The sequence below is a fragment of the Terrapene carolina genome, unplaced genomic scaffold, assembly GCF_002925995.2.
Source record: "Terrapene carolina triunguis isolate 2854851 unplaced genomic scaffold, T_m_triunguis-2.0 Scaffold33715, whole genome shotgun sequence".
Classification (NCBI taxonomy): Eukaryota; Metazoa; Chordata; order Testudines; family Emydidae; genus Terrapene; species Terrapene triunguis.
The window spans coordinates 7258282-7266056 of record NW_020698066.1 but is presented as its reverse complement, the minus strand read 5'-3'; the positions used below and the strand labels follow the sequence as shown (position 1 = coordinate 7266056).

General features: G+C 52.4%; 1 pseudogene; it reads right to left on the bottom strand.

Moving 5' to 3' along the window:
* Positions 1 to 873: 873 nt before the first annotated feature.
* On the bottom strand, positions 874 to 7355 carry LOC112114933 (annotated as a pseudogene).
* Positions 7356 to 7775: the final 420 nt, after the last annotated feature.

Genomic DNA, 7775 nt, shown 5'->3' with positions numbered 1-7775 from the left:
AGAACGGCGACAAGAGTCGCACGACTTGAAGCCTGGGGCACGGGGCATGGCCCAAGCCCACTCTAACAACTGAAGAACGATCCATGAAAGGTACCACTAAGGTCGAGAAGAAGAGCTGCAGCAGAGCTGGAGCACAAAGTTCCGACTACCTTCACTGGCAGCAAGAAGGAACTGAGGGTGGGGGGAGCCTATGGCTCCCCTTATAGCGCGACATACAGGCGCCACTCCAGGGGTCGCTGCAGTGCTCCCCCAGTACGGGTACTGCTAAGGGAAAAACTTCCGGCACCGGTGCACGTGGTAAGCACGCAAACCTACTGTGGAATACACAGGAGCAATCACTCGAAGAAGAACTAGATACATTCGTGGAGGATAGGTCCATCAATGGCTATTAGCCAGGATGGGCAGGGATGGTGTCCCTAGGCTCTGTTTGCCACTTGATGATTACCTGTTCTGTTCATTCCCTCCGGGCACCTGGCATTGGCTCCTGTTTGAAAACAGGGTATTGGGCTAGATGGACCTTTGGTCTGACCCAGTATGGCCATTCTTATGTTCTTATGACCTAACAGAATAGGTGCTTTGCACATTCTTGTCTTTTTTATGATTGTTTCTTTTACTTTTTTGATAAAAGTGGTTGTCTGTACAACAATCCTGAAGTAAATTTAAAAATGCTTTGACATAATAGAAGTCCAAATAATAATGAAAAAACATATCTGCAAATTGTTCCATTTTTTAAATTTCAGAAACAGACAAAAAAAATCAATCCAATCCAGCAATAATAATATTAACAACAAACAATCTTATTATTTTGTATGTTAGAAATACAGTATGATAATAAAAGTTCTGGGTTTTACCACATCCATTGTGTGGATCAGATTACTTGCAAAATCTCAGCAGCTTTTTGAAAGGAAAGTCTGCAGGATCTCGGGTCTCCTGTGAAATTAGAAGAGAAGCTTCGAGGTTGGCATCAGTGAGGTGGTTTCGGTACTTGTTTTTCAGGAAATGAAGTGCACTGAATGCTCTGTCACACACACAGTAGTAGAAAACAGGGACAAGAAAAGCAAAGCAACTTTAGCTAGGGACTTGTAGGTGTCCTCAAACAGGTACACGTTACTCCAGAACTCCTGTACTGTAACAACAGGCTGACAGAAATATGTTTTCATTCTTGAATCATTGCACATTTTCAGAATGAGTAATTTGAGATTCCTTAAATCCAAAGCGTCAAAGGAAGCTAATCTGTCTTTTTAAAAAAAAAATCTATTTATTAAAGGAGCTTAAATGAAAGGATTTTGCCTGGTTGGGAAAGATTCCTTTGCAGGACCAATTGCAGGACCAATGCCTACAGAAGTGTTTAGAGGAGAAGTTGGCGCCTATGGGCTGAATCATGGGTGCTGATGGAACTGTTGATGCGTGCATTGGAGGGATTAGAGAGTGTGTGTCTGTTGCAATGGATGGCAAGCTTACTGGAACAGCAGGAGGAACCTTCCTCTGCAATAATCCTATCAGCTCAAAAGTTGTAGTGTTAATAACTCGTAATTGCCATTGTTGCTTTGATTGCCATCATATCATTTTGAAGATCCTTTATAGCTCTTTCAAGTGAGCTATTATCTTTGGTTGGGAGATTCGCTAGACGATCATGGGTCCTTTGTAACAGGTCTTTACCTCCATCAGGCCTGTCTCGTAACTTGGATTGTCTGCGGCGGTCTGAGCTGCCTCTACTGCTTCTGGATCCAGATTCTCCAATATCTTATCCATGGTGTGATCTGCTAGCTTGTCCATCGGTCGGTGCATTTGTGTCATCTGTAGTCTTGCTGCTTCCTGTTCCGATTGTCTCCTCCTCCGAGTTCCCTCCTGTATGGATGCTTGTGATGCGTGTTGTGACTTCGGACCCTTTGCTAATTGTAGTGCTTCTTGTTGTATGCTCGCCATGATTCAACCTACGAAGTAGTTCAACCAAACACTTGAAACTCGTGTCCTCTAGCTCAGTGTCCATCTGTGACGGGGTGGACTGGCCCCACACTGAGACTGAGAGGGTTAACCCTTCCCTGTTGGCAGAAGAAGCCATGTCCTTGAGGCTCTGCTGGGCTTGCTCCAACCGGGAGTCAAGTATAAAAGCCTGCAGAGCAGCTGCTCAGTCAAGGCTGGCGGCTGAGGAAGGAGGACACCCAGCGGAGGCTCCAGCCCAGGAGCAGTTGCGACCCTTACTGGAGAAAGCTGAGGAGCCAGGGACCGGGATCGGAGGCCGGCAGCTGTTGGAACCCCAGGGAGCGCCAGGTGCTGAAGAACCTGGAGACCCTGATGCCACAGGGACTGCTATGTTTGGAGAACTGGTAGGAAGTGACCCAGGGAAAGGAAGTGAGTGGTATCTCCCATCACTCTGAGGGCAGCGTTCTGCGGTAGGATTCCCCGCTGACCCGTGGTGGATCACACTGTCACTGACAGGGCCCTGGGTTGGAGCTCGGTGAAGGCGGGTGGGCCCGGGCTCCCCTACCGGAGGTCTCTAACCCTCCCCTTTTTTTGGTGACGACATAGTTCACCGACCCCTCTTTTACCTCAAGGAGATAGATAAACTCTGGCCGCTGGGCTGCACTATCCTACGAGGGGAAGAGAGTTTAGAGAGACTCTGGCCATTGGGCCACGCTGCTTTAGGAGCACACTATATGGACTCTGGCTGCACTATCCCCTGGAGGGAAGAGAGTTTAGAGAGACTCTGGCCATTGGGCCCCGCTGCTTTAGAAGTGCGCTATAGGGACTCTGTCCACTAGGCCGCGCTATCCCACCAGGGGAAGAGAGTTTAGAGAGACTCTGGCCATTGGGACAGGCTGCTTTAGGAGCGCACTATAGGGACTCCGGCCGCTAGGCTACGCTATCCCACCAGGGGAAAAGCATTTAGAGGGACTCTGGCCATTGGGCCATACAGCCCTGACTACTGGGGAAGTAGTAGAACTGACGTAGACACAGGGAGGCGGAGTTAACCTCGCCCCCCCTTGAATCGAAGGGGTTGACAAGGTACAAAACCCGCCACACCATCTAACATACTTTTTTTAATGTTTGTTTGCGGCTAACAAAGCTGAACCAGAATTGTTGAATGGGTCAGTCACAAAGGTGCACTGATGGAAAAAGTTTCCCTCACTGAAACGATTTTCAAGATCCTCCAAGAGGATACTCAGGTATTCGGTTACAGCTGAGCCAACTTTTTGCTGCACATTCTCATCCTGACAGCTGAGAAACTGACTAAGCTCGTAAAAAACTGAAAAGTCCTGTTCCTCTTGTAGGTGTTGGACTATGTCAGTGATTGTCATTCTAAATGTATTAATTATTTCAATGCTATCAAATATTGTTAGCTGAGGTTTCTGAAGCTTCAGGTTCAAGGAAGCAAGCTTTGGTAAAAACTCTTTCAAAAAGAGCAGGCAACCATGTATTTCTGGATCTTGTAGTTTTTGGGACAGTTCCGGTGAAACTTTATTCAGAACCTCAACAAGCTCTTTCCAGAGCTCAAACAGCCTCTGTACACTGTCATTAAAACTAAGCCAGCGGACTGGTTTGTAATTCAGCAGCACCTTTGTGTCTCACAGACCACTTCACACAGAGTTGTAAATTTCCCTTTATTGACACTGCTGGTGTTGACAGCATTGATGCATTTTTTCACTATGGATTTAACCTCATCCATATTTTTCATTGAAGCTTTGCTGGCAAGTACTTCTTGGTGGGCAAAACAGTGAAACAAAAGAAGTTTGAGTGCACCTTTCTTGGAAGCAGTTCAGCACTCCTACTCATGCACTTTGCATAGCTGCTGCCCCATCAGCTATCAAACCGCAGAGATTGTCAAAGCTAACATGGCACTCCTGCATTCTCGCCTGACCGCATTCAAAAATGTATTTGCCAGTAGGCCTACGTCTAAGGCTCACCTGACATAAAACACCTTCAGAAAAACAATGGCAATCACAGTCCAAAAAGCGAACGTATATGATTACCTTCGGATTCATCGTGACATCAAGGCTCTCATCCAAGCAGACTGTAGAAAGGGCTTGCTGTGACTTTTCCAGCTATTTCATTTTGTAGAAAATTCGCCAGATCTCTTGTGGTCCTCTGTAATGTGTCATTGCTCAGTAGTATCTCTCTGAAAAGCTTACTTTCTGTTCTACAGCCAGAACAATTTTTTTCAGTTCTCCATCGCTGAATGGTTTCCTGGCTTGCCCCAAAAGTAGTGCAACTTTAAAAGTAGCCACTCGAATCTGATCCTCTTTATTGAAAAAATCTTTGAGCCGCCACTGTTGTCTTTCAGACTTGGTTTTTGCATCATGTAACAGCTTGCGCCTCTGAAACTCAATGTGGTAATTCTTTTCAAGTACCCTTGCATGAGGGCTATAGTGATGTTGCATTGCATAAATTTTGATTTGATGAATTTCTCTCTTACAAACAGCGCACACTGCAACTTGCTCAGAAATGGAATCAGATGGCTTCAGAAACACAAGAAACTGCATTTCCCACTGGTCTTGAAATGTTCATTTTTCTTCCTTCCATGTTCTGCTTTTCTTAGCAGGAGGTGGCTCCTGTGGGACCATCCCTGTATCACATTCACGGGCATAGGCGTGCGCAGCACATTTCATTAGGGTGTGCACCCAGGGAGCCCCGCCCTGCCCTAGCCCCGCCCCCATCCACTCCCTCCTACTTCCCGCCTCCGACTGCCCCCCTCAGAACCCCCAACCCCCCCAGCTCCTTGTCCCCTGACTGCCCCCTCCTGAGACCCCCCCACACAGTAACTGCCTTCCTAGGACCCTACCCCCTACCTGTCCCCTGACTGCCCCGACCCTTAACCACACCCCTGCCCCCAGACAGACCCCCAGGACTCCCATGCCTATCCAACCGCTCCCCGTCCTCTGACTGCCCCCAAGACCCTCTGGTCCATATCCAACCCACCCAGCCCAGCCCCCTTACCACGCCGCAGCTCAGAACAGAGTCCCCACCAAATCCCAGCCCCTGGACATCCCCTTGACTAATGGCATGATGGCACTTACAGGGCGGGCACAGAGAGCGCCAACCAAGCTGGAGTGCAGTGGTGGAAGAACGCTATGACTGATGTAAGTCAACAAAGGTCATGTGTAGCGCTGGGGAGGCGGTGATTGGCTGGGCGGGGGTAAGAGGGTTCTGTGTGGGGCAGTCTGGGTGCAGGCAGCTCAGTGGGGGATCTGGATGCACAGGGAGATTCCAGGTGCAGGGGTAATGGGAGTCTGCAGGGGGGACCAAGTGAAAGTGGTTGGAACTCAGCGGGGAGGGGTCTGGGTGCAGGGGAGGTGGGGTTCATTTGGGTGGGGGTCTGGGTGTAGGTGGTTGGGGCTCAGTGGGGAGGGTGTCTGGGGGGGGCTCATCAGGGTGCAGGGGAGGTGGGGCTTGTCAGAGTGATGGTTTGAGGGGCCTGCTTAACAGGGGAGCCCCAGCTGCTGCCAAGGGGATCTGCATGCTGGGCCCCCACTTCCCCTATCCCCTTCTCTTCCCCATCCCATGCCCCTTCCCCACCGCTCCATCTCCTCTGCATCCCACCCCCTTCCTTCCCAAACTGCCTCTTTCCCCCTGACCCCGCTTCCCCTATCCTCTTCTCTTCCCCATCCCATGCCTCTTTCCCACAGCTCCATCTCCCCATCCTACCACCTTCCTTCCCCCATGCCCCCACTTCCCCCATCCCCTTCTCTTTCCCATCCCATGCCCCTTCCCCACCACTCTATCTCCTCCCCATCCCACCCCCTTCTTTCCCCCCTGCCTCTTTTCCCCTGCCCTGCCCCGCCCCACAACTCACTGTTGTACAAAATGAAGGATGGCTCCCAGCACACAGAAGGGAGCTGAACCAGCCCTAGGACGCAGAAGGTGGTGTCCAGCTGCGAAGTCCAGGAAGCTGAGCAGCACCTTCTTTTTTCAGTGGGGCTGCAGCAACTCTGTGTTCACAGAAATGGGGGGGGCACTGGCGTGACCTTGCATCCCATGTGGCCCCCCCACCCCTCACCTCTATTTGGGGGGTAATGCCCCCAAACTATGCCATGAACATTCCCAATCACACACCCCTGTTCCTCCTTCATTTTCTGCAGGGAAGCAAAGAATGCTGCAGGAGGGGGACCTGGGCTGTTTTCATTCCCTCTGGGGCCCAGGAGTACCCCACACAGACCCCCACTGCCCAGCACCATCCCCAGTGCCCCCGCCTGCCTGCCCCCCATCCACACTCACCGGCCTGCTGGGCGGGGGCTATTTGCCTTGCCTGGGCTGAGCCAGCGTCACAGCTGGGGTTGGTGGGGGAATCAGAGTGGGAGGGGGCCTGCCCCCCTCACAACCCCCTTGCCTGGGGCCCAGACAAGCCCTCCCCCGCATGTTGGCTGAGAATGACCCGGCCCCTGCACTGGTCCCAGGCGGCTCAGCCCCAGGAGGCGGGGCAGGCTGAGCAAGAGGAGCTGGAGCAGCTCCCTCCTCCTCCCTGCTGGGGAGGCGCGGTCAGGGAGCTCTAGCACCGCCCCCCCACAGCTCCCATTGGCCGGGGTTCTTGGCCAATAGGCTGGGAACCGGGTCAGCGCTGGGAGGGAGGCAGCGGGCAGCGTTGCCTCTGCCGAGACTCTCCCTGCACACAGGGACGCTGGGGAGGGGGGAGCTAGGGTGACCAGACGTCCCGATTTTATCGGGACTGTCCTGATATTTGCTTGTTTGTCCCGTGTCCTGACCGATGTTAGGTCGGGACACTGGACAAACAAGCAAATACTCTGGAGCCCGGAAGTGCTCATGCCCCGACTCCGCCCCCTCCTTCCCCCATTGGTTCCCTCCCCAAATCCCCGCCTCTTCTCCAGGCTCACCATTCCTCCTCCCTCCACAAGAGCTGGAGGGAGGCCCTGGAGACGCAGGGGGAGCGGGGTGCCATGAGTGAGAGTCCGGCCTGGCCCCGAGCAGGCAGGACTCAGTCAGGCGGTAGGGAGAGTAGGGGGGTGGCCCGCGGGGCCAGGCGGCGGCTGTTCTCCCCCCCCGGGCCGCGGGGCCCGGGGGCAGCCCCCCCCCGCGTGCCGATATTTGACCTGGGTGATCTGGTCACCCTAGGGGGAGCTGCCCCCGAGGTGAGAGCGCCCCACCCCCCCCGGCCCAACCCACCCTGCTCCCTGTCCCCCGACTGCCCCCGCCCCTTGTCCAACTCCCCTCAGGCTCCTAGCAGCGTCTGGCTCAGCGCGGAGCGATACACACAGCCCCGAGGGAGCACGCAGCCCCGCCCCCACAGCTCTGACTGCCCTGCATTAGAGTGTGTACGGACACACGTGGCACACCCCGTGCGCACGCCTATGTTCACGGGCACTATCTGGCACTGATTATTTGAAATACTTTCTGATATCCATTTGTGTGTCTTTAATTCTTTTGCCTTCTGCCACAAACAGTCTCAGCCTGCTCAAAAACCACACAGTGATTTTTGCCGATGATGAGGTTGACCAATAGCTGCTTGCGGAGCTACAGTAGTGGGAGATGTAAAAACACAGTGTGGATATGTTTTGTGATTTGAAAGGAAACCACATCTATGTAATTCAGCTCTGCCTGCACTGTAGCAATATTTAGAAGGGAATGAGTCTGCATTATAATTTATGGTGTTTACAAGGCAACTTTAAAACTTTACATCTCAGCGATTGTTGGGGTGCTTTGGTCTGGTGCATAGGAGTATTTCGTCTTCTATATTTGGGGGAGCAGGGGTATATGGATTTAACCAGGACTGAGCAGGGCCTTATGGGTGGGCGATGTGGACAACCGCCCATGGTGCCATGTTC